This window comes from Struthio camelus, chromosome 2 (genome assembly GCF_040807025.1).
Source record: "Struthio camelus isolate bStrCam1 chromosome 2, bStrCam1.hap1, whole genome shotgun sequence".
Taxonomy (NCBI): domain Eukaryota; kingdom Metazoa; phylum Chordata; class Aves; order Struthioniformes; family Struthionidae; genus Struthio; species Struthio camelus.
In genome coordinates this window covers 96,157,734-96,185,201 of record NC_090943.1, presented here as the reverse complement: position 1 = coordinate 96,185,201, position 27,468 = coordinate 96,157,734, and the positions used below count along the sequence as shown (strand labels likewise).

At 42.4% G+C, this 27,468-nt stretch overlaps 1 long non-coding RNA gene across 4 annotated transcripts in view; it reads left to right on the top strand.

Annotated features, from left to right (window-relative positions):
- The first annotated feature begins 1,372 nt into the window (after positions 1-1,372).
- The window catches only part of LOC138065966 (uncharacterized), a 270,768-nt gene continuing 244,672 nt past the window's right edge, over positions 1,373-27,468 (top strand). For 2 of the 4 annotated variants that reach the window (XR_011139032.1, XR_011139030.1), the window contains exons 1-2: positions 2,622-2,845; positions 5,095-5,400. This is a non-coding gene — a long non-coding RNA (uncharacterized lncRNA). Of the gene's footprint in view, positions 1,544-2,621; positions 2,846-2,915; positions 3,010-5,094; positions 5,401-27,468 lie in introns of those variants that run through there. The other 2 variants (XR_011139033.1, XR_011139031.1) reach the window with 2 other exon arrangements.

Genomic DNA, 27,468 nt, shown 5'->3' with positions numbered 1-27,468 from the left:
CAGGAAGATGAAGCTGATCCTGGCAGGGGAGTTACAAAATGCTGTGAAGAACCAGATGTGGAGTTTGACCGCATTGGGTAGCAGGGAATGGTTTGAAGGAAAGCCCCAACATTTGGAAAGCTAGGAAGGAGGAGAGGAACTGGATGGACAGGCTGGGTTGCTAGCATGAAATTAGAGTGAACTGGAGAGAAAAAGGAAGGGATAGAGGGGACCAGGGGCTGCAGGACTTATCAACGGAACAGCAAAGGATAAATAGTGCTTTGCCTCACTGTGCCCTTCTTGTCCCGTTTTCTCTTGTTCTCAGAACCACATCTCCAGATCTTCCTCCCTTTATTTTCTAACATCAAAAATCCAGCCCTATTGGAGGTGGCGGGAGGGGGGGTGGGGGGGAAGAGGTGCTATTAATCACTAATCTGCTGTAATTTCCTCAAATTAAGAAAGAAGAAAGCAAGTTGTACTTGGGGCATGTTTTGGGCCCATCTGCCTGCTTGAAAGGGGCTTGATGGCTGGGGGCACTGCAGGGGGGGAGGATGGTGCTCAGTGATGCTGTAAACCCTCGGGCACCTGCACTGTGGGCAACCCCCCCCCCACTCAGTGCTCAGTGCTCACACTCCTGCTGCACACACTGCCAATACACACAACCTGCACTGCTGGCGCACACGCTCCCAGGGCACATACTCCCAATGCACACACGGCTGCACGGCGCACAGACACTACCAGTGCGCGCCCTCACCCAGTCCACACCCCTGCACTGCGGGCACACACACACGCCCAATGCACGCGCACCCCCAGCGCGCACACTCCCTATACACACCCCTGCACTGTGGGCACACGCATTCCCAATGCACACACCTGCACAGTGCACACACTCCCAGCGCACACCCCCACCCACTGCACACCCCTGCACCTTGGGCACGCACACTCCCAGCGCACACCCCCGCACCGCGTGCGCACGCTGCCAGCGCACGCACTCCCAGCGCACACACCCCCCCGCACCGCAGGAACGCACGCTCCCAGTGCACACACCTGCACGGTGCACACCCGCACCCAGCGCGCACCCCTGCTCCACGGGCACACACCCTCCCAGCGCACACTCCCAAAACACAGGGGGCACGTGTGCGCTCCCAGCGCACGCTCCCCACACATACCCCTGCACCGCGGGCACACGCGCTCCCAGCCCAGCGCACCGCACCGCACCGCGCACGCACACGCCCCCTCCCCCGGTCAGCCGCCGCCCGCGTGTGCGCACACACCCCCACACCAAGGGACCTCCCCGCCGGCGCCGGGCCCCGCCGCGGCCGCCCCGACGTGCGGAGCTGGAAAGTTGCGGAGCGGGGTCGGTCCCCGCAAGTTGGGCGCGGGCCGGGGAGGGGAGAGGCGGGGGCGCTCCCCCCGCGCCTTTGTGCTGCCAGGGCAGAGGGCCTTGGCCAGGCTGAGCCGGGGCGCACCCGCACCCCGACCGGCGGCGGGGTCCATCCCCTGGGCCCGGGGGGAAAGAGGAGGAGGAGGAGGGAGGCGGAAGGCGCTCTTCCCCCCGCCTAAGGTGAGTTGCAGCTCTGCTCCGCGTTTCTTTTGTCTCGGTGCGAGGCCGACACGCCACCCCACCCCGCGCCGTGCTGCGCTGCGCCAAACTTTCGGCGGGGCCCGGCGCCCCGACGGCTGCACGGCGCCGGCTCCGCCGCCGGGCCCGGCGCAGGGGTGCGGGCGTGGGGGGCCGCGCGGTTTCCGCCCGGGGCAGCGCAGTGGCTGGCGGCGGCGCGGCGGGCGGGCGGCCGGAGGGCAGGTGAAGGGGCCGCGGGGCCGGGCGGCTCCTCCTTCCCGTTGGGTTTCTCTCGGACGGATGCGGTCGGCCCCATCTTTGCGCTTTACGCAACAGGTAGGGATGCCAGGGGCTGGCCGCAGCGTTGGTGGCGGAGCTGGCGGCCAGGAGCTCTTCTTTAGGGGGGTCTGGGGGGGGGCTTTTTTTTTGTTCTCGTCCCTGCAGAAGTGCGACGGGGAGGAGGGCGGGGGGAGGAGAAGCAACAGTCTTCCCAAATTTCCCTTCAGTTGTTTGTTTATGTACTTCCCGTGTCCGTGCAAAAAAAAAAAAAAAAAAAAAAAAAAAGGGTTCGTTTCGCAACTCCGGAGGTTTTTCTTTTTTTCTTTCTTAAACTTGTTTTTCTTTTTCTTCACATCTTGCGTTTGTCTGTCTCTTTCTGGGAGATCAAACTGACCGAAACCAGATACCCAGCGGATTGTTCTCACTGACAGTCCGGGGAATCCAAACAAAGAGGTGCATCTACCGGAAATAATGATTTGAGAGATGTTTCTCTCCCTTTCCCCCCCCCCCACCCCCCTTCACCCGCCTTGATTCTTTTTCTTTTTCTTTTTTTTTTTTTTTTTTGTTCCCTTTCTGGGAGGTTCAGTTCGAGGGAAGTTTTGAACTGGAGACGGGCTGGGCGGGGGGGGATAAGGAGGGATGGAGAAGAGGGAAAGTTGCGGTGCCGGCCGCCCGTGGGGGCGGCGGGGGCGGGCGGGGGCAGCGCGGGCCCTGGGCAGCCGCGGCGGCTCCGCGGGGCCGGGCGGGCGGGCGGGGGAGGGAGGGAGGGAGGGAGGGGGGGCGCGGGGGGACCTGCCGCCGCTGCGGGCTCTTTGTCTGCTCGGGGAACTTGAACAAAAGGAGAAACTCGGATGAACTCTCCATCTCTCGCGCGCGGCTTATCTCATCGGCGGCAACTTTTAGCCAGAGAGATTTCCTCAACTTTCTCCAAGCTCTCCCACCCGCTTAAAAAAAAAAAAAAAAACAAAACAGCCCCGCTGTAGGCTCGTAAGGAAATGTGTTTTCGCAGTTTGGAGAAAGGAGAAGGTACGTGTGGGCTTCTGGTTTATTGTTCTTTCTCTGCTCCCTTGTCCCCCCCCCCCCCCCCCACCCCGGCTTCGCTGTGGGCTGCGAGTGCGAAGAGGAGGGAGGCTCCGGGGAGTTACGGGCCAGCTGAGGCTTTTTCTTTGTACTTTCCAGGGCACATGCAGGTATTATTTTGGGAGGGTAACTCAGTCATTCTGCCTTAGCTTACATAATGCGGGCTGCGGGACATAATCAGAAGGGGTCTCGCCTCCACGCGGAAGCTCATTTGGCCTGCTTTGCATTTTATTTTATTGTATTAATTTTGTTCCTTGTGGGGGGGGGCATGAGGAGTGGGTGCAGAGAGCTTCCCGAGGTGGGATATGTTTTAAAGCGTTGGGACAGAGAAAAGCTGGACACGGGAGAAACTTGGGGAGCTGGCAGGGAAACGTCGGGAGCGGGGTGGGCAGGGGGCTGGGGGGGCCGGCGGGGTCAACGCGGGCAGCTCCTCACGCCGCTGCTGACAGAGCTTCCCGGGGCAGGGGGCTCGGCAAGGTGCGCAGGAGGGCGAAATTTTAGGAAGGGAGGGACCGCAGGGGGAGGATTTTGTCCTTTTGAACGCGTTGCTCGCCGTGGAGGGGGACGGGGAGAAGGGTCTGTCCAGGCTGGCCCGACCTCGCTTGGTCTGCCCTCACCCAGCGCAGCCTGCTTCATCCCTTTGAAAAAAGGGAGCGTCGCCTTGTTTTTTGTTATATTCTTCTGCGTGTTTGCGCTTTCTAGATTAAGCGTCGCAACTTCTCAAAACTTACTCTTGTCTGCTTCGCACTTCTCCTAATTCTCGTGCTTGCCCTCCGCTCTATGTGATTCGTTTAGGGTCCTTTTATTCCCTTTTCCACGTTTCCTACACTGTATTACAAATGCCACTTTTCCTCTTTTTTCATCCCAGTCCACTGCTTTCCCTTTCCTGCGCTACTTTCTTTTCCTACTTTGCCCATTTTTCTTCTCCCTCTACTTCTCCTCTATCTTCTCTCGGGGAGATCTAGTCTCCTCTTTAAAATTTCTGAAGTTTCTACTTTTGCAATCTCTCTCTGTTGTCACACTCCTCCTTTGCTGGTCCTTTCCCACCTATTCTTCCACCTATATGGTTGCTTGCATTTCCCATGAAAAACTTCTTTTGCCTGGACCTTTCATTTTATGTGTCCTCAACTGCATGCGCAGATACGCTCGGATTCCCCGATGCCAAGCGAACATGTAGGTTTTTTCTGATTCCCTCTTCCAGAGTTATTCTTTCTTGGTCTGTCATACATGCACATTAATCCGTTATGCGCACAGAACTAGAAACAAAAATTCTTGTACATCCACCAGTATTCATCTTCTCCTTTCTTCTTGTCTTTATCTCTGTGGACATGCATCCTCCAATCTCTAAAAGTTTATTGCAGATCCTCTCCCTCGTCCCCGATACAGAAGTTTGCTCGCTCTTCTTTTCTTCGCTCCAGCTTGGCAGACCCAACGCGGTTTCTCATATCGTTATTCACTGCTGTGCAGAATACTTAAACATGTCTCTCTATTCCTCATATTCCTCTTCTCAACCTTAATAAAAATTTGCTGGTGGTACTTCTGAAGCGATGGTACAGCAGGAACGCAAGTGTAGACAGGCGTGGTGGGTTTGGTTGTTGTGTTACCTGTTCCTTGTTGGGTTCCTTGTTGTTTCCCAAGTCTGGCATTTGCTGCCACTGCCCTGGCTACACCAGCATTCCTGCTACTGGAGGTGCTGGGGCTAAGGGTGGAGAAGAGATTTCTGTAGACAGGGCCGTTAGTTCTCCCCTCCACCACCTTTACATATTTCCTTCAGAGGGGTAGACAAGCTTTATTTTTGCTACTTTCCACTTTTTGTAGACTCATTCTTTTCTTCGGTTTTAAAATATCTGCCAGGCCAGTTGAAGAGCCTTTGTACAACCTTTCTTTCTGGCGTTTCAGTGCTTTCTGTAATGTAAGACTGCACGATGTGTAGAGAAATATGAAAGCCTTTTTCTTAAAGTGCTGAAAGTACAAGAATGACAGTATCCAGCTCCATTCCTCGGTAAACACTCCAGAGTGGTGACGTTTTTGTAAATGAAATGCCATCACTAGGCTTTGAGTTTGGAACTTGTCTAAATCTATAAAGAAATACGTGTTCAAAATTATTCAGAAGAATGTAACTTTGTATATTAGTCCTCGAGTGGTGTGCCAGAGTTCCTGTGCTAAATTAAAACTTCCTCCTATTACTTGAACAGGTCAAATCGTGATCGTCAGGAAAATGGGAAGGTTGCCAAAGCATCGGTCTGTGCTAGGTGCCATATTGCATTATTCGCTGAATGATGGAATACAACTTTGGATTCTTCAGTGGTGATTAACGTGGAACGCACTGTACAACAAAGCTACTGAACATCTTAATGGTTGGGATTCGTACATGAGTTACTGAGCTACTGGAAGAAGTGGAAGAGGCTCTTGCCAAAACTGGAGAATATTGTGGGCACCGCTGCTTAGAACCATTTGGATTATATTCTCATCTGACATCGAGGTCCCGCAGCTAATATAAGGTAGGCTCCTCTCCCAGCTGTTGCAAAAATATTGTCTTGCACATCAAAATATGAAGAGCATTGTTTTTATTTTAAAGAAATTTGCTTTCTAACATTCTAGTTGTTGTCTTTGCCTTCTTGTTGATGCCTACCAATAGTTTTGAGTGGTGTAATCTGATAGAAGTGCCTTATTAATGGTTTGGTAATGTGTGTGAAATGTAGAAGAAAATTGGAACATGAAAATATTTTTATTTTCAGAGTTATATTTTTCAAGGTCATGACTTCATTGGGACTAGGAGTGCTTAGCAACTCTAAAAAATCAGACTAATTAAGTTCTCGGGGGAAAAAAGTGAAAACAGTTTAAACAAAGCATTTTCTATAATTATGATTTTTCAAGTAAGAGACTTTCTGTTTAAAGATATGTTACTATTTTGAATTCAGCTCAAGAAAACAACATTGTTTTATTTAACCTCTCATCTCCGAAGAGTAACAAAGTATGTTCTTTACAGTTTGTATATGGGAGAGAAGAAATAGAAATATTTCATTTAAAAATTCAAGGAATCCTTTTGTTTCATATGCTTTTAAAGGTTTGACTTAAAGCTTCTTTCTGGACCGTGGTTGCATCCCGGTATTGTGAAAGTCTATCGGATGGGGAAAGTGATCTGTTTTCTTGTTATTATTTGTTGTGAACGATGTACAAAAAGGGAATGTGGAGAAACTAACTTATTGAAGAGGAAATAATTTCATTAATCTAGATTAAATGTTAATCCAATGATGAGGAAATGGTTGGCTTCCTTAGTGAACTATTGAAATTGCAAAGAAAACTTTAAAGTTTTTTAAAATCTGATCTTTTATTACCTATTTTGTATGTTTCTTATTTATAGCTGAAAAGAATGACATGAAAATAGTTGCTTTTGCTGTGTATATCAACTCATCTGATTGGTTCGTGTCGATACCATATGTAGGGCAGACAAGTATGCATAATCTTAAGAAAAGTGCTGAGCTGGCTGCCCTAGTTTAGAGCAAAATAGAAATCTGAACAAATAATCACTTGTTATCCTTTTCATTGACAAACAGAGATAAAAGAAGCAATAAACACAGTCTTATTTTACTGGTTCTGACTTTTTTTAAATAAAGATCTACTCATAATTTTCTTGCTTATTGAGGATAAACTTTCTGCTACTTACTGTACATCCTTCATGTATGTCTAGATTTCCATTCTTAATGTCGTTCTACGTTGATATTATTTGTGAACTTTGCATGGTTTAAGGTAGCCATATGAAGGTCTTTGTTTTCAAGTCTCAAAAAGTCCTAGACTGCTTGTGGAAAAAGAGGGGGGGGGGAAAGAATAATAAAAAAAAAAGCACTATATAAAAATATTTAGAGCTGCTATTTAGTATCATCTTAGGAAAAGAAGCCCAGTCATTAAGTTTCTATATTTAAAGGAAACCAAAACTGCAATCCTTTCTGCTTTCTGTACAGAGTCTCCTCTCGTTCATTTTTTTCTTATGCATTAGAAGCTCTTTAGAAAATCTGATCTGGACCGTGGCTATTCTCCATAGCAGACAGAAAAGATACACTTCATTTATCTGCAGAAAGGCTGTTGGTTCTCATCAATATGGAAAACTAAAATTTTTACTTGTATTTTTAATGTAAATAAGACAACTGCTTGCCTTAGCTTTATTGGAGGATTTAGGTAGATTGAATTTTGTCATTGCCATAGGGTTCAGGATATATTATGCAAATTTTTAGATATATTTGTGTTTGTTTAAACATGGAATATTTCAAACATCAATAGCGTAGTGACAAAACTGTTAAGATTTAAGGAGGAAGAATACAATTTATCTGGCCTCACGACACTTTGGACAACTTCCAATAAAATGAAAAGAAGTATTCTCATATTGTGAGATAAGATCTGAGGAGAGAGGAAAAGTACAGTTGGCTAGGAAACATTTGGAGTAATAGTTCCCAACTAGGTAGGTGTGCCGCGCTGGTGAAGTGTGAGACCCTTGCGGGACTTACACAAGTACAGAACTGATTAAAAAAAACCCCACTTTTGGTGGAGTCTCTCCTGACTCCGTGCAGGACAGGCTTTAGTGTCCCAGCTGCGTGATGGGAGGGAGGGTATGGACAGAGGGGAAGGGCTGGGGGAAGGAGCAGCACCTGGGTGATGAGTGGGTGGGTGAGAGAGCACCTGCCTTAACTGAGACAGGGAGCAGCCCTAGTGCCTCACGGAGAAGAGTTGGCCACATGAAGGGTGAGAGGTGCTGCTTTAGAGGGTTTCAGGTATGTGAGCTACGTGTTGCATTTATATAAAACTGTGAAAAGGGGTTGTTCCTTTAGTTTGTCTGTAGTTACAGTTGATTCCTTACTAGTTTTGCTTCTGACAGTCCTGGAGGGTGATGGAAGTCCTTAGAGGATCCCCATCCTGGGGGATCGACAGCCCCATGTAGCCCAGTCAGTACAGGCTGGGGCTGAGCTCTGGACCTTTCTTTACAAGCCTAGCCTGGGCTGCATAGTGTTTAAACTGGTATCACAACTTAAAAAACTAATGAAGTTAAAATAAAAAAAAAATATATATTTATGTATATATTTTTTCTGAGTGGTGGTTTCTCCTTTGGGTTATGCTCCCTGTTACAAAAAGCTTTTAGCCAATGTACTTTGCCTTTTGAGGAAAGTGTCTTGCTCCACATAGCTGAAGAGAGAGTAACCATGGGAAAGTCTCAGGCCAACAGAGCTTGAATAGAGAAGAAATTTAAAGGGTTGCAAGAAATGCTTTTACAGTCTGTTGTGGGTAGGTAAATTGCAGTGTTGGATCTGCACCCTGTGAGAAAATGGACAGAAGAAAACAGGGCTCTTTCTGTAGCTTCTACTGGTAGCTGATAGAAGAGATGGTATGCGGAATACTTTTTTTCAGAAGAATATGTAGGAAGGCAGAAAGGAAGGTGTAATAAAGTCTGTCACTTTTTTTTTTTGGTAATTCCTTGTAGTCAAAATTATTTCTTTGAAGAAAGGGTTCTGGCATTCCAAAGTGAACTGGAAACTTCCATGAACTTGCATGTGTTGGAGTGGCTTGTGAAGCAAAATGCAGGCAGGGCCATGTCCCTGAAGGCCAACCCCGGGACTTTTGCTGACCCCTGGGGAGGCCGCTGATGGTACTAAACCTGGCCGGGTTGCCACAACACTTCCCTGGGGGGGGCAGAGAAACTTCCCAAGGTGCACATTGACTTGACTCCCAAACAAAACCTTGGGCGAAAGCTGTGGAAAGTATGACTTAGTCCCCCAAAGGGTTTCTGAGCAGTCCAAAGAGCATTGTGCAATGGTAAGGAGAAGGCATGGGAAATAAGGACTGTGCTCCTTGCTGGAGAGGTGAGATAGAAGTTGTAGGACAGGGCCCCTCTGTGGGCATGCTGCTATAAACTTTCAATGGGCACAACTGAGTATGTTGAGCTTTGGTTCCAGGGAGAAAGGCATTGATCATAATCGTGCTTTCCTTTATTTTGCTGGGTGCTGGTTGTATCTGGTATATTTAATCATCTAGCTTGGTATAGCAAAAATCAGGGTTGTAAATATGATATCTTCTTTTTTTCAGTTCTTGGGTTTCAGTTGTCACCTTACCTAATAACTTGAAGTACAAACATCTTGCAGAATTGGTATATGCGTTGGAGGATGGTCTGTTGTGTTTTTGTGTGTGTGCGCATGCGTGCGTATTATATGAGAGAGGTGAAGAGCTGGCCAAGGCTGGAAGCAAAGACTTGCTGTTTTTGAAATCCAGGGGTGTTTTGCAGAAGCAAACAAATACCCCCCCTGCTCGAATATTCTAATACAGTTATGCTTTTACTCAGTAATTTTGAATCATATAAAGAAAATGAAGCTTACAGACCAACATGTGAGATTCTTTCTGTTTAAAAAAAACAAAAAGACCACTGTTGTTCAGGTCAGGATGGAGACATATAGTTTCTGGAATTACAGTTGCTGTGTCTTGATTGGATGTAATTTATGCAGCAAGAATACTTTCAGGTCACTAGCAAATTCTATTTCAATCTCTTTTTACTCGTGATCAAACCATGAAATTTGTCACAAGCTATTTATAAAGTCTCAGGAAGCATGCTGTCATGCTTGATATCTTGACCTTTCCTCATTAAAATGCATAGAGGTGTTTGGGTTAGGTAGGGGGAAGTAGGTGAGCTAGGGGTATTAAGAATATTTTAATACAAAACTAAATGTGGTCGTGGTGAGGACAGGGACAGCACTTCCCCTGACAGGTTATAAGACCACTGCAAGTGCAGATTCTGTGTTCATATCTGTGAAACTGTAGAGCAACGCGAACATACTGTGTTTGATTCTGTACAGAGAAGAAAGAAGAGAAAAATGCTTATACCTGATCTAAGCATGGATGCTCCTGCTAAAAAATAATGATTACACTTATAGCTTCTTCGTAGTTTTTAAGTAAAAATATTTAGGGTATATTTCATAACAAAGAAAAAAAATATTACTATTTTATATATCTTAAATATTTTGGTATTGCTTTTTCTGTCATGTTTATGGCTTTTTAACCATGTTCCTAAAGCACTTTGTACGTAAAAAGCTTTCTGTAAGCTCTACGCAGGACCGTGATTGTAGTGTCGTTCTGAATGTCAGGGTTACTCCTCCTTCAGAGAGGCAGGAGAGCTGCAGATGTTTGTGTGGATTTCCTCAGGAGCTCCAGAAACTGGGGTGGGGTGGGGGAGGAAGCACAGGCTTGTCATAAAATGTAACAAGTGGTCAAAGGAAGCAGGTATTCTGGACCCATAAGGTTGGAGCCTGATTTAGTTGTGAGACTGTGATGATGGCTAAGGCAAGGAAGTGGTGAGGCATCTTGAAAATGAAGGCTAGTAGCTAGTGATTGATGTGATCGAGAAGAGAGGTGGATACTGTGGAAATGGATTAGAAGCTGTTTGTCATAATTTATGTGTGTGTAGGCCTGTGTCATCAGGGCGTTTCTAATGGGAAAACGTAGTGAAATCTTTAAATGGCCATAACACAGGTTATAGATATCTCGGGGATCAGCAGTATTGGCTTTTATGGTGAATGATAAAATTGTTGCTGTTTAATGCTGGATGATAAATTAAACTTTTTAGCTTTGCATGCTTTGAATTAAATTTACTCCAAAAACAATTGTTGTCCTCAGTTGGAGATGCAAGTTAGCCATTTCTGTTCAGTTTTGCAGTACTATGCAAGGCAAGAATTCACGTAGATAAATGGTTCAGGAATTCCATATGTTGTTTTGAGTTGATCTCGGAGGTGAGATGCTGTGTGGCTGCTCACTTAGGCATCTTTCGGAATTTGCAAACTGACTTTTGCACAAGACTGGTGTGGTGCCATGCAGGACATTAATTAAAGCCTGGAAGTAATTTAGCTGTATAATGGGGCTATTGGGCTTGACCTAAGGGTTCCTTCTCAGCTGAGCTTCTGTGGGACTGGGTTTGGTGCTGGAGCTGACTTAAGCTGGAGTTAGCTTGAGAGTTTCTTTTCTGGGCTCTGCTGTGGAATGTGAACATGGATTCAGTTGTGGTTGTAGAAACACCGCTTTTAATACCTTTGGACTTCACGCCTCAAACTGCAATGTGCAACAAGAGACGTTCTGCCTCTTATGCAAGATGCATACCCTTATTGGTGAAAATTAGCATTTGCGAGATATATGATGAAAGATATGCGTATTTTTTCTTTTTTGTTTTTCTTTAGCATGGCCACAGTCTCAAAATTTCATGATGCAATATAGGTTATATAAATATAGCTTTTTTTGTTCGAGCTCTCGGACTGGGCCTGTGGAGCATGATTAGAAATGGATCTTTTATTAGTGAAAAATGGACACTGGAAGATAGAGTGGTTCCATTTATTTTTCCCTTTTTTGCAAACTTCATGTTTTCAATGCTTTGCTGTTTTTGCTTATTGAAGTTTATCACATCTGCAAAAGAAGGAATGAAGAAACAGTTCTAAAGCCAGAAGCGTGTTCTTTATCATATAGATATCCTTTAGCTTCAGGACTTGTGTATATTGTTTTATGTTTTAGTCAAATCTATGCATTTGTGGTTTTGTCAGTTTAAAGCTTTCCTTTTGCGCATAGTTTTAACTATGTCCTAGATCGTGGCTTGGTTTATTGGATTTGGATTAACTGCTATTTCTTCTTTTCAAATAGCTTCTTTTCCATGGCATCAACACCTGATGTTTGAATGTTATCATCCATCTTCAGAAGACTTTGCATGAGCATTTCTAATCTAATTTAGTTGATAATTTGAATGTATAGTGAAAAACTTTGAGGAAGAAGTTGAATGACTACTGCTTTTTTTAAAGCACAAATGGGAGCATAGTTAGCAAAAATATAAACTGGCTATTTCTATTAAAAAAAAAAAAAAATCTATATTGTCAACTCAGTTGCACACCGTGTCAACTGTCAGAGGGAGCTAGAGAGAGTCCAGTGTGCATCTCCTGAAGGAAATCTAGCAGCTGGATGCTTCTGTAGTCCAGCCTCCTCACAGCTTGGCAGCACAAGTGGATGAAGGGGGCTATAACCTGATATGTGTTGATTGTACACCTAGTAATGGGTCTGAATAAAGAAGTTTGAAAGTAACAGTAAGAGAAACAATTTCTCTCTTCCCCTAGAGAAACACGTGGATGCTAATTTGTTTAGTGCCAGATGAGATTGGGTTTGGACCATGCAATGAATGCATCTAGATGCAAAATGAATTAGATACTTTTTCATTTTAGATGTCTTATTCAAACTCATACTAACAACCTTTCTTATATGCACTTTTAATATCATATACTAGATTAAAACTCATGCATGAAATACTTTCATCAGCCCATTTGAGTCACCCATGGCTTTTTTTCCTGCTTAGTCCTCAACATTTGAACTGTTGTGTCTAAATTCAGTTATTTCGGTCCAGCTTCAGCAGAGCCAAATAAAAATAGTTGTGACTGACTTCAAGAGCGATGTGGACCACTGGGGTTTTTGAGAAGGCAAGTCAGGCACCAGAGCCTGAAAACATTGTCCATAGGAAATTATATATATACACAGTATAAAAGCAACCCAAAGGAAAACGTGTGGAGCCTGAGGTAGTTTCATGAAGCAATATTTAAAGTATTCAGAATCCCTGTTCATTCCATTTTGTCAATGGTCTCCTATGCAGTGTTCTTCCTTTTTTGTTTTTTTAATACTCAAATTGAAATAAGCACCTTGTTCCAATTACCAATTTGTTTTTTAAAATACATCCTACATGCAAATTCCAATCAAGCAAAAATATGTAATGGAAAAGTGTGTCAATTATATTAGTAGTGATGAGGAGCATACTGAAAGAATAACACTGCTATCAGCTGTAAAACATATTATCTCAATTCCCAGACATGCTGCTAATTCCTCCTCTTCCCCCCCTTCCTCAAACTCCCCAAAGAAGCCACTGAAAAACAGTGAGCCATATCTGAAAAGCACTATAGAAATGAGTGGTTTTTTTCTCTTACATCTGACTTTTTTATTTTATTATGGCTTAAATTTTATTTTTGTGTACATGTGTGTATACATAGCTATGTATACGTGTAGCTATATGGGTTGGTTTGGTAGAATTCATTGCTTTAAATTATGTACAGTGTTATGTTTGAAGTGGCTAGAGAAGGTTGTGTTTTTTTTTTTTTTTTTGAATCTCACTTCCAGCAGGAATTGTTCTGAGTACCAAAACTGTGTGGGGTGTTAACTGCTGTGAACTTGGTGTAGCATAGATGTCTTAGTGATGCTGTATTTGAGGGAAGTTAAAGGATATTGCAAAAGAACCATTTATGGGTTGATTTCTGTCCTCTTGCAAAAGGGCGGAAATCAATCTGCTGCTTTGACCTTGGATTGTGTGTCGCAGCTGAAATAGTTTGTGCCCTAAACTCTGTTGCAAAAGGCAGTAAGTTAAGATAGGAAAGATCTAAGTAAGGGTAGGGCAGAAAAGAGGCAGCAAGTAGGAATTCTTTTGCATGCTTAAATGGTTGAGACTTGTGGCTGGGGTTATGGTTCCACAAGTTTACAAAAACTTTATTTAAATAAAAATAAAAGTATTGGCACAGCTTTGTAAAGCAAAGTCAGGCTGGCTGATAACTGTGTGAAAAGGGAAAAAAATCCCTAGCATCATTACAAATAAGAAAATGCAAACCTAGGTTTGCAAACATGCTGCAGGCTGTGTATTTGAATAACTTCAGACAGGAAGGGGTGAGGAGATCTCTGGTTTGTTGCTCTCCTATATCAGAAACGGTGTTTCTGAGTGATAGTTACGGAATTAAAGCAAGGGGGTTACTCTAGGCTTCTTGATTGCTTGGTACGAATGCTGCTGTGCAAACAGCTCAGAAATTGCTAGAAAAATTTTGCGTATAGCATTTTCCACAGTGATCTACTATGGGCAGTGGTTTAAGGCCACAATTTACCTAAGATGAATGAGGTGGGATTTTTCTTGGTTCGTTGGTGGGGTGTTTCCACTTTCCCAATGCGTGAATGATTCTAAGCTAAAGAAAATTATGAAGTAGGTCCTGTTATTTCAGGTCAATGCCTGCAATTGCCTTGGTGGCAAAAACTTGTTCTGGATCATATACTGCCACCACCACTTGAAAAAGTCTGTGAAAAAGGCCATTTCTGGTTCTGCTCAGGCAACATCACATCTACAAAGAGGAGGAGCTGTGTGAAGAGGTAGCAGTTGAACATGGCACAACGTCCACTTGCCAGGAAAGGTGCCTGGAGGTCATTATTGAGAGATGCAGCTGCTTCTTGCGTCTCAGTGTTGAACTGGATTCTCTCTACAGAAGACCAGGGTGTGCTCAGTGAGCAATTACTGGCATATCTGTTGTACAGTAAATGTCATATATTTTTCAGTGAGGTTTGACTTTATCCTATTCCTGTCTTGACATTCAAAGACAACACGTTGAGAAACGTTGCTGTGAACGGTAGATGCCTGGAATTTTGTATTCAGGTCTGGGGCCGTGCTATCTTTTCAGCAGTATTTATGGAACTGGCCAATTCTGTAGGTATTACTGGCTTTTTGTTTTTGTTCCCCTTCACGTGAGAAGGGGAGCAAACAGTTCAACAAATGTCAAAGAATATTTATTTAATTTTTCTTTTCTGTATGTTTCTTTCTGGATTTAGTTGTTAAACTGTAATTGCACTCACCTTCAGGTTCTTCATTATTTCTGTGTTGAAACTGAAATAGCTAGAAACCAAAATCAGCATTAAAAACTTGCATCAGTTAATATCCATTTAAAATGAAATCTCATGCTTCAGGAAGCAGTTCCTCGCTTGGTGAGAATTCTCAGTGTAGAAACTCTATATCTTTAACGGAAATTGTATCCAAATTATGTCTGATTTCTTCTGCTAGGTTGATGTTAGTTAGTTTAACATACAGCTCGTAAAAGATGCCATAGCTGAGTCGTTGTGTAGGTTACAAATCTTGGACTGGCTAGCAGTGAAGAAGTATTACATCTATTAAAACCCACGCTTAAACCACAGAGTGAGTAAGGACTCATGGCGTTCTGCAGTCATCCAGCTTAATGCGTTTTAATGCCTTCAGTAGTGGTTTGGCTTGTTTTGTTTTCCCCAGCAGGGTGGGGGTGGGGGGGCTAAACAGGTGAGGTACAGCTTTTAGCATATGCAATATAGTATATAGTGTAGGCTGTCCTAAGTGAGAAACCCAGGAGAAATGTTGGCTCATTCTGCAGTTAGGGCTGTGAATACTGTAATACTGATTTAACCTTTAGAAACCTGTGCAGTCTTCAGTTTTCTAAGTGAAACGCATATAAGCAGCAAGGACAAAGCTCAAATCTACTTATATTCAGAAACCGGAGAACTTGATATCAACAGTGCAGCTAAGTGTTTACAAGTATGTGTTTGTAATTAGCTAAGTAATTTTATTCATCTCCACCCTGAGAGAAACATTAAAATTGGACCTATAGTAGGAAGCAAATTTCAGTCTTAATTATGGAGTGGTTATTGTGACTCCATAACCCTCTTTTCAACATAATTCCTTAGTGCCTCAGCAGAGGTGGTGATGTGGTAGAGCTAACACAGTTGTGAGCCTAAACTGAGCTCTAACAACCTGCTTGGCTCTTAACAATATTTGGGGGTATGGGTCAAAGCAATGCAAGTTAGTCTGACCAGTAGCTGACTTCTAGACAAAAGACATTACCCATATTTTTATTTTTTTAATTCCTCTCCTCCCAAGCCATCAGCATCTGAATGGTAACAGACAGTTCAATAAGTACCTGAGACTTTTGCTTTGTGTGTCTGAGGAAGCCTGAAGGATGGAAGGCGTTAGGCCTCCAAGGTCTGTCGAGTTGGATTTGAACAGCGTAGAGAGACATGGTCAAGAGAAGAGAACCACCCATCAGAAATACTGACCCAAAGATATTTAAACCTCGTTTAGAGCCTTTGGCAACAGAAGCTTATATGGCCCAGGAGTGAGGCCGTCCCTTCGGTATGTGGTGTGTAACCACTGAGTTTTCAGAGGATTCTGGTTACTCTCAGAAACTGTAAATTAAAAACATGGATGCATGTGTCTGTAAACTGTCTTCAGGTGTGTCTCCCTGTAAAGCGGATGACTGTAGTTGTGTGGCCAGGTAAGCGTGACTGGGTTCATCTGTGAAAGGAAAGATTCTCACCTTATTATGGTGTGCAGGTAAATAGCAAATATGTTTTATCGTGTTCCAATCTGAAAGTTAGAAGAAACTAGGTAATCACTTTCATCTTTTTAAATTCCCTGGTAAACTTGGAGTTTTAGACCTGAGAAGTCTGAAGAAGCTTTGCAACAGAGCTAGGAGAAGAACTGGAGTATTTTTCTGCTATTTAAGCTGGGCAAGTGTTTAAGGCCCTTTGGGGCACAGAGGTATGAAACAGTCCAATAGAAAGCGAAATTGGTGATTATTTGTTCTAGAATGGAGTTTCTATGAGACTTTGTTCATAAAACGTAACTTACTTTGACATCCTGCTTTACTGCATGCATTGGCATATTTGAGTATCTCAGAGTAGCTGGGTGTTTCAGATTAAGACAGCGATCCTTTTTAAATGGCTGCCTACCACACTGTTTATTTCATGAGATACTTGCTGGTGTCTGTGTGCACCTATCTATGAGCATCAGCTTCTCCTTTAACAGAAGGAGACCTCTTTCTTTAAAGACGTGGCTGAAGACCTTTTCATTAAGGTGCTGATTTCCTGAGGTATTTTTACTTCTTGGCTTATGTAGCCATTTGTTCATTTTGCAGTTATAAATTGCCAGTGAGACTCTTCTGGTTAGCACAAGAGTTTGAAAAATTGTACCGAACAAGCAACATCTTCCTGAATTTACTTCTCATCTTGGATTTATATTGAGCTTTCAGACTTCTTCTAATTTTACATCAGAAATTGAATATATTAAAGTAATTTTATTAACATCAAAAGCTTTCAAATTGTTCATGTATAGCCCTTAAAATTCATAAAGGAGCGGTTTAAGGCTTTGAAATTCTTAACAGATGCTCAGTGATGTTCTCAGTGTGTTGAGCTTGAAGAAAGAATTTTAACTCAATTATAGTAACATAAACCTTTCCCCTTTGTTTTGCAGAATTTTAATATTTTCATTTACATAGCACAGAAGTTTAACATTTGAAATAGGTTAGATAAGCAGGAGAGAAAGGCAGACAAAGATGCATACTTCATGCATGCAGAGTAGTATTACACTTGCTGGTAATTTTATTGTGCTTATTAATAATAATTTGAACTGGAAATCCATATACAGATTCCTTAAATGCTCAGTCAAGTGCCTTAGAACAGGGGCCTGAAAACAGTAGCCTTGATCACTTCTTTTACTTTTCGTTTTTTAACGCATCAGTAGAGCAGGCTTGAGGAAAATTGAGGCTGTTTGTGAACCGGTGTGGATACAAGAAATGGCTTGAGCACACCTGCATGGAAGTATGTGATCTTATGCATCTTTCTGATTTACAACTGGTATATACAACCCCTTTCCTCAGGTTTGTTTTTCTCCAAAGGCTTAAGGAGGTGTCTGCCTGTTTTCCACTTTGCAGGTCATCAATAATTTGTATGATGATTGGGTATGAGTTTAATTATTTGACTTTAATCTCTGGAGATGAGAATTCCTAGAAGTTTTAATACCAGGGACTACTGTTAGAAACTGCAGTGAATAAGCAAGTCTTGACTTATGTGCATTTAATTAATCCTAATGCCTGGGATTTGTTCCAGTAAATTCATGTATCTGGGCAAATGCCAAAGGTTTTCAATGAGTTCTCATAGTTTGGGTATTGACCTTTGAGGATGAGCACTAGAATCGGAGAATCATCTGCCTAAAACATGCCTCTTCTGCAGGACGTATTCTACTACTCGTTAGTGTCTTGTAGACTGTGGCTGTTACGATGTTGAAGAGCAGCAGGGATGGATAGCAGAAAGTCTTGCTTGACTGTACTGAGTATGATTTTTGGAGTGCAGCTTAAAACACAGATCCCTCCAGAAGGAGGGAAACGGTGCACAGCAATCTAAAACGACTTGGGATAATGGTCAATGTGTCTCATTCTCTTCAGGGCTCTGATGAGGTAATCCCAGGTAACCTCATCATAAGCTTTCTTACAGCATCTGTCAATGCTGCTGGTGAGGGCTGTGATACAGCAGTTGTCTTGATTAGTTGTTTGAGGTTGCCTGGTCCAGGCCTGGACGAAGTAAATCTAACCTGATTTGTTTTGAATGAGTTTGCACTCAAACTTATTAACTTTTTTTCTTAAGTGGGTGGAGGGGGGGAGGGAGGTGGCAGCCTTGGCAAGGAATCTCTGTGGTAGGACTTTGCGTGTTGGAGAAGTGAAGCGTTGCCAGAGGAGACTGAGACTAGGCTAGGGAATACTCAAGTGAGCTGGACACGCAGCAGTCTGTGGGACTGGATGGAGTCAGCCCAGCTGCTGGGAGAGCTCACCAGTGTCCCTACGGGGCCACGCTTTCATCTCCAAAAGACTGTGGTGATCATGAGAGGCTCCTGATGGCTTGGAAAAGATGAGCGTTTGGCCCACTGAAGGCAGGAAGGATCTGGGGAGCGACAGGCTGGTCAGTTTAACCTTGCTCCTTTAATCTAGGATTATGGGACTAGAAGAAAGAGAGTGGGAACAGTCAGCGTGGGTTTACAAAGGACAAACTTTGCCTAACTGACCTGACTGCTTTGACCTCTGAGGCAGACATGTTTTTGGAGAGGGCAAAGGCTGTCGTTTACCTTGATTTAGCAAGGGTTTTGATGTGGTCTCCTACAGGACCCGTACAGCCAAACGAGAGAGGCGGTCTGGATGGCTGCACTGCAAGTTGGGTGAGAGACTTGCTGGACTGCCAGGCCCTGAGTCGGTGGTTTGAAGCCCAACTATGGCAGTTAGCGGTATCTTTTGAGGGTTTTTAGTGGGGTCCCTGAGCCTCTCTGCCTATAGCTGCCTCTGTAACCTACCATAGTCCCTGCGGGGGTTTGACTGTCGGCGTTCCCGCATCCAGGCCTAGCCCTGGCATGGCACAACTTGGTAGCCCTGACTTCAGCTTCTGAGCAAATGGCGAAGTGAGGAGAAAGCCCGTAGAGACAAGGCATGCAAGACAAAAAGATAAAACTACATACAGGGATGGAGTTGTTAGTGGTTCAAGGTTTCAAGGGGAAAAAAGCACAAGTGTGGAAAGGTGTATTAAAATCCTAAGAGGGTATGGGAGGGAAGAGTCAGCAAGAGAAAGCCACTTGGCAGTGCTGGAGATGTGCTCCAGGAGACAGTGAAGGCCAGTCCATCTCCTCTGGATGATGCCTGCCTCATGGGCAAAGACTTTTCAGGTATGTGGGATTTTTTTATTTGTTTGCTTTTTTTTTTTTTTTTTTTTTTTTTAGCATTTCTAGGGATGTTGAACTTACTAATATTTAACTTAGCTGTTTGTTAAATCCTAGTTGTCTCCAGTATATTTTAGTCAATGAATAGTTTCTGAGTACTTCTTAAGGTGTGTATCTTCTGCTGGGGACTTTCCTTGCGCGTGGTGTGCTGAGGAGCGCACGTGGAGGGACTACAACTCCTTCACGGGCCCTCAGCCCAGCAGAGGAAATAGCTTTTTGGCTGTGCGGGAGAGGGGTATGAAGGACTTACTGATCTTTGTGATACTTAGTTACAGTTTACTTGAAACTTGTTCAGCCAGTGACAGCTATCTGTGGCTTGGTTGTGATGGATATAGCCGTTTTTTGCATGGCTGTAGGAAATAGCCATCCTTTCCCCAGCGTGTCATGGGGGTGGCAAGAACACACTTAAACACTGCATAGGCTTTACTGTGTTGCTCTGGTAGTTTGGTCTTTTTTTCCTTCTGAACTAGCAGATGCTTCTGAAATGCAAGGCAGTAAAGTCTCAGGAAGGATTTTTTTGCCTGCCAGTACTGTATAAATAAGAATAGGAATGTCACTTGTTTGTGTGTGGTTTTCCCCCCCCCCCCCCCAAGTGTATCTTAGGAGAGAGCATTATATCCCTCTTTAAGTTTTTTTTCCTCTTTCTTTTTTTTCCCCTGGTTATGTGGTGGGACTTTGATTTCTTCCTTCAGTTCTGATCATTTCATTTTTTTAAAAATAGTCAGTTTTCTTACTCATACCGTTTTTATATGGGATCTAAGAAGTCTTTATACCAGGATTTTTATTTTCAAACTGGGTATTCTGACAGTGTCTAAATCTCAACTTGTGCATTGTACAGTAAGGATTTCTATTTGTTCTGTTGTTTATATATATATATTTTTTCCTTCTGCTTATATCATTGTTGAAACTGGAAACTTTAGAAATCTCTAGTTTGCTGTGAAACCACAAGGCAGTGCCTGGGAGGAGCCAGCTATTGGTTCCCCAAACCTTTCCTTGTCTTTGCAAGGGAAAGTTTCAGTCATCGCATGGTCTGGGAATTGCATTGTCTACTCTGTGCTAATCTTCATAGTTATTTGTATCTAAGTATGCTTTGGCAATGTGGATGTGAAAATAACTTTTTTCCCTACCTACAAAAGGGGAGACCTGGGAAGTGTATGGGTGGGGAAGAGCTTAGAGACAGGACTGGTGGCACTTGGTCAGAGTTCTGTCTTTCAGAAAGTCATAACAAATGCATTAGATGACTTTTTTAGTAGAACATCAGAGTGCATACAGCACACAAACACAATGGCAACAACATCATTAACTCGAAATCTCTTTTTGTGCGGGAGTGTAAGTGGTTAGACAAAAGGCCAGCCTGCCCTGAATCTTCACTGACCTGCTGCTGATGGTGCAGGAAGAGCACAAGAACAAGACTTAAGAGTTTGTATTTATGCTTTTCCCCAAATACTCTCAGCTGCCACTGATTTATGGCTTGGGAGTCTTGGACTTGGGAGCATGCCACAGTGCCTTTGTAGTAAATCTTCTGAGAATTTTTATTCCAGTCACTTTTTGAATTCATGTTAACTTCTAGCGTTCACTGCACCCAGTGGCACCGAATTCCACCGCTTGCTTCGTGTGCAGCAGTATCTGCTTGTGTTTGTTTTGAACCTGCTATGAGCTAGGTGTCTCCCTTAGTTCTTGTAACAGAAAAGGTAATTTCTTTCCCTTTGCCTTCTCCTGCTGCTTAAGATCTTGCAGAACTATCATCTCTTCTCAATGGCCGCTTTAAAGAGGTTGAGGTTAAAGAGCCTCACCTAGGAAGCATTTGATACCTTTGGTTACTTTGTCCTTTGCTTTCTGGTTTTTGTTAGGCCCTCTTGGGAGGAGAAACTGGATTTATGTGGTGGCGCAAGGGGTTCTCTCTTTCATTCTCTTTTCGTTCCCTAATAACTGACAACATGTCTGTTTCGTTTGTCTTTTAGACTGCTATAGAGAGTTGAACTGTTTTATAGAAACATCTGTTATTCTCCCAGGACTTTGTTCCTTACTGATAGAACTCATGGCTATGTATGTTAAGGGAAGACCAAGGTGTTCCTCGTCTTCTTCCCACTTCATGTATGCATTTTTTTAAAATTTTTCTTTATTGAATTTCACTTACAGTTTTAACACACTAGTCACTAAAGATATTGAAAATGATCTTCAGAGGTCAAGGAAACACCCATCAGAATAAAGCTGAGAAAACGCATCCCTTCTTGAACTGTCTGAGCTGAAGGTGCAGGCCAAAGGAGACGTCCTGGCAAGGCTCGTCCCTCTGGGAATTGGATAGCAAGTAGAAGGTTCAGCAGAGTGGGTGTAGTTATGTTCTCATGCTATGATAAAAATACGGAAGCTGTTTTTTTTATTTGTGTCCAGTAAAACTACATAAAAAGGAATATTGATTACTAGTTAGTGAGAGGTATTGGTGGAACAGAGTTTTAAAGACACTCTTCTGATTGTTGCATCTGTAGCATTTGACATGTTTCTAGAACAAATTTAGTGCACCTTTTTGTGTGTTTGCTACTTCTCCTTACCCCTTCAAAAAAAAAAAAAAGGAGGGGGCAAACAACCATAGGTTTGTTTTTGATCAGTCAAGGGATTAAAACTTACATATAGATCATCTGTTCTGAGGAGGGAAGGTTAGTTGGTTGGTTGTTTGCCTTAATCCAAAAAAAAAAAAAAAAAGACAACCAGATACTTCAAGTAGCTTTAGACAGAGCCAAGAACAGTCAAAATGCCTTATTTCTCCTGTTTATTAGCTGAGCAAGATGTATAGGTACAGCACAGTGAGATGGAGGCTGCTGCCACCGTGCCTGGATACAAACTCAACAGATGAGGAAGGGGTTCAATGATTAACGTGCACTGTGATGTAGCAGCTGAGAGGAGAGGTGTTCAGAACAGGGGGCATCCCCTTGTTACAATGGATATAGGAATTATTTTTATTGTAAGCTTCCAGTGTGTGATTTGCAAACTGTGTACAAACCCAGGGATTATTTGGTAGTTGCAGATACTTTTTTTTTTTTTTCTGAAACACATGACAAAAATTAGTCAAGCAAGCTTAGTCTCCTGTTTTGTTTGTTTTTAAACTAAAAGTCATCCATCTAGTTTGAACTATGGACTTAGATAGCTAGAGCTACTTCAGAGAGTTATACAGACAATATTAAGTACGTGCGTACAGCTTATTCACAGTGAGCTGCAGAACTGGCTTATTCATAATGCGATATATTGGGGATCGTTCACACAGATGCTTAATTTCTGCATTTTTCTATTCACTGCTCTGTGGCTGGTAGCCTCACATTAAAAGGGGCCAAAGCCGACGAGGAGAGCAAAATTTCTGTGAAGACCCATGTTAGGCTGGAGTTTGGGTTGCTGGAAAAATACACCTCTTCTAATATGTCAGATTCTGAAAGAATAGCTTAGCTAGGCTTGTTTTACTATTCTGCTGGCAATGTTGATATGGGAGAATAAGTCACAGGCTCACGGCCCTCGTTAGCCACAGTGCTTAGCTCCTGGTGCAAGCAGCGTAGTGCCAGCTGCGTGCGTCCTTGTTGCAGGCCCGAGAGAAGCGGATGTGCTTGTAACTCTCACTAGAGAAAGTGCTGGATTGCTGAGCTGCAAAGGCTGCCCTTTCCCCCTAGATGTGAGCCACTGGAGGGGAGGGCTTTTGGAGAGGTGTCAGCGCTTGACAGCTGTGCGGCAGCCTCCGCGGGCTGGACCGCGGAAGTGATGCCGAAAGGAGAAAATGAGAGCGTGGAGCCCTGCCTGTTCAAGCAATATCCGCTGTGCATATTGAAAGGCAGGTGGTGTCAAATACATCTGATGAATCGGATCTTGCCCATGGTATCAGATGGGAATTGAATATTGCATTAATATCAGATTTATTAGGAACTTATTTTTCAATGAATATTAAAGAATGATTCCTCTATTGTTGGAAAATAAGGGATAATCTGTTGATAACAGCCTTTTTGAATCAAAGGGCATCAGGACTGTGTTTTGAAAGGTGGTGTTTTCTAAGAAACGGATTACTTGGGAGAATAATGTTTTCTAATTTGACTCCTGTGAAGAGGTACAGAGATGTCATTTGAGAGCTTTTTTTAAAAGATATTCTTTACTGAGAGTGTGATAGTTCAATTCTCCATCCAGTTAAAAGCACTTAGTGGAAATTTATGTAGGATGTGTGTGGTTTTTTTGGGGGGGGGAGGGGAGGGATGGTATAATACATTGATGTACTTTTAAAGAAGTTCCAATGAGAAGTTTATTTCTGATAGTAGTAACATACTGTCTGACTGGTATGTTCTGGTCAAGGGCTTTAACGCATGCATTGCTATGCTGTCCTAGTGAGTGACCTTACTTTTGTCACTAGCTGTGGTTTTTTGGATTTGTATAACACATTATTTCTCAACTTTATTCCCTTGAAACAGAAGAAGGGAACGCAAAGTGGAAATACCTTACTAAGTGACTTAAGCATTAACTACAATGTGATTTGCAAGCAATGCCAATTAAATTGAAATGAAGTCTGTCCTGTTTCCAGCACTACTTTATATCTAGGTGGTATCTTTACATGTTAATGTATCTGAGTTCACAGAAACAATGGCATGTTATTACTAAGTTTGAAATGAAGATCCTCCAGACCCGCACATAAAGCCTTTTCTTGCTCTGTTCCAGATTTCTCTCTCTCTCTGTCTCCCTCTCTCTCTTTTTTTTTTATGATGAAGTAATCAAATATCCAGTGTTAGCAGTGCTGCATCCTCAGACAAGTAAGGATGTGTGCATAATATACAATTTACATAATGGAAATGGCCCTAGTAGAAGATTTCAGTGTTAGGAGTGAGTCTATAGGTAAAGTGTACAGTATATTACGCTGTTGTGGAGATGTAGGTGGAATGGCTTTACCTCTTCTGGGCTCATGTTCTGTGATACGTAAATGTAGCTGTTTTTTTTTTTTTCTTGTGTGTGGTGTTTTTTTTTTTTTTTACTTCCATTTGTTTTGTTTGGATGTTTTTTGTTAGCACAAAAACAATGAAATGGTAGCTTTATTTCAATTGCTAGCACTTTACTAAAGTGTTTCTGTATTTAAAAAAAAAATCTAGGTTGGTGTAGCGGTAGGAAGAAACATTAGGTAGAGAAACAGGATGAGGAACTGTTGGTGATTCAGTTCCAAGGTTTTGGTGGTTTTCATATGAAACTGATGAGTAGGCTTTATTTCTTCCTGTTTCTTTTCAATATCCAAGTGCACTAATATCATGACAGTTGATTGCATAGGCAAGGGGATAAAAGTGTAAATGCTTTTTACAGCATTTATTTAGAGATTAAAAGCGACATATGTTATTTAAGATCCCCTTCTGAAAGACCATCAGAATTGATCAAAGTAAATTTGTTGTTTTTTGAGAAAACATCTTATAGTTAAATGTTTTCTTGAAATAACATTGTTTGATATTGTGAAGACTGAGGTCTGAGCTTATATAGATTTGAGAATATTACAGTAAATATAAATATTTGTACATTTATTGTGAAACTTGCAGGGAAAAGCATCTGGCTGAATGGTGGGATGCTGCTGGATTTAGGCCTGGGGTGTAAGCATTGGACAAAGGCAGTGTGCTCATATAGAGGGAATATGTGTATTTCTCCAGCACAGTAACTATTCCATTCAAAATTGGGAAATAAACCAGAAGTGAAGACGAGAGCTTGTTGTCGTCTTCTGGCATATGGTTTATATGTAGCAGATTGGATTGATGATGTTGACTATGTCATGTGTCTGGCAAAGCTTTGGTTATTGTGAAGGTAACGGTTTCAAATCAAAATGTCTTAGAGGTCACTAACTGATCAGAATTAGTTTTTCCTGAGGGGGAGAAAATGAGCACAAATATAAAACAAGCTTAAAACGTTTGTATTGTTCATGCAAATAATTATTTGAAACGAAGGACATGAAAATAGTTTTAGTGTGGTCAAGTGTTTCAAGTGTTCCTTTTAATTTGTAAGTGTTGAAAAAGCAATGCAAGGCTAGAGATGAGCGTTATTTCTTTCATTGTCTTTATGCACCTTTTACCTTTCTCCTTGAAGTAAGAGACCCGTTTCCACTGTTCTCACCGCGTGGCTGAGAGAAACGGAACACGAATCTGAACACTCGTATGTTGTAAACGCTTACACACCTGCTTAAGAATGTGAATAATCTCACTGAGCTCTGTAGTGTTAATAATAGGGCAGAAGTAAAGGGCTTGCATGAATATTTGAAGGATATGAGCATTATTTCTATCTCTCTGTTTAAAAAGGAATTTTTCTGTTGGGCAACAAACAATGATGAATCTGGTATCAAATTGTCTTCTGAAGAGCGAATGTTTCCTGTGTGTTCTGGATTTTTCTCCCTACCGCTTCCGCTTTGCAAGTAGAGTGTTTTCTTTTCCGTTAGCGGGACTTCATCTGTGTTTTAAATTGATAGGATGTTTTCTTTTGGATGCTTGTTCAGTTTGCTATAGTGAAATAGAAGTAAGCTGACAGTTTATAAGAAAACATTACTGTAAAAACAGGATTTAAAACTGAATTATCCCAAGAAAAAAGCCCTAAATGTTCTGTCTTTTCTCTCCTTTACTTTGTTCTTTTTTCCTTCCCTTCTTCACAAGCAAGAAGTTTGAAACAAATCGAATGCTTTCCGCCCCCTCCAAACAGGAAGGTAAACTATACCTATACGCTTTATTTTCTGCTTATGTAGCCTTGCTGTCTGCAGCATATTAGTAGACCTGTCTATCCAGTTGGGATAGGATAAGAACCAAGACTTAGAGTGTTTAAGTGTATGCTTACATCCATTGCTATTGAGGCTGTTACTGAGGTCTAGATGTTTTTCTAAATAAAAGCACTTTCCTGAATTGGATGGAGCCTGAGATGCAAAGCGTTTGGCATTAGAGCCGTAGGTGGTAACTACTGTGTGCTCTGTCCAGAGTTTTTATTTCTGATACTCCACAGATTGCAAAGATGATCGTAACAGCTTGATGTATGTTGGGATATTCTGTGTGCCCCAAAGAATGGAGCAAGGTAAGCCTTCGAAAGGAAAAGGGCTGAAAATAAATAATTTCATGGTGAGTTCGGTAGAGACGGCAGGAAGTTTGAAACCAGTAAAGCCACTAGAAATCACTTAGAAACTAAATGTTTTCTTATGTGTGAGTCTAGGTACTATTAAAAACTGTTTCAATGCTGTTTAAATGATTAAAAAAAATTTATCGCTGACAAGTGAACGGGAAATAACAAATTGCTCCTCAGCAGATCTTCTGTTCTGGTTCTTGCTGTAGTAAATTATGAAAAAGGTTTAATGAAGCCTCATACTAGGCACAAAAGAGACAGGGGATATGTCTTGTGATGGAACGTGGGCGCGGAAGTGTGGTGCAGTGTCATACCCAGGGCCTGTGCTTTTTGTGCAGAAAGTTCCTTCCCCTGTATTAAGAAGGAAGATGACTATGTTTTGTAGTTACTAGTTGTTGCTTTGGGCTTCTGGCAAAATGTCAGCGTCGCTTCTAGTTGGATGAAGTTCAGATGTGTCTGTTTAAACAATGAAATCTTCTGGCGCCATATTATGTGTGGTTTGGTTCAGCAGACAAACATACGTCTTGTGCAGTCTTCAAATAGGAGTATTTGTTTTAATCAATATTTAAACCTACATTGTGGAATGGCTAAAAATAGCTACCTTATTTTGTTAGGATGAAGATAGAGCTATGACTATAAATGAAATGGTATAAATGGTTGAAAACTAAATGTCTTTGTTGTGGATTTAAGGGGCTTTTCTTGTTTGTTTGAGGAAACATAAAAGTTGTATGTGAACAACAGGCCATAAAACTTAATTTTTATTGATAGTTTCTTTATAAAGAGCTAGATATGGGATGCATAAAGGTAATGCACCAATGTCGTTTTTGATGCATTACCTTATGTAGGGTCAGAAGTGCTGCCTGCACCGTGCTAAAATCCAACTTGTTCTATTTAACCGTGTTGAATATGACAAAACTATACAGGTGATTTTAAAGCACATTGTTGCAAATAACTTGTTGGTGTTTGCTGCAACATTCACATAGATCCTCACATCTGAAACATGTGAACCCATGAGGCTCTCCTGTTAATTATGCGGCTTGACATTTCTAAAGCTAAATAAGAATCATAGTTATGAAGCACATCTTGCCATGCTGAAATGCCAAGCTTTATTTTATTGCAATAAAGA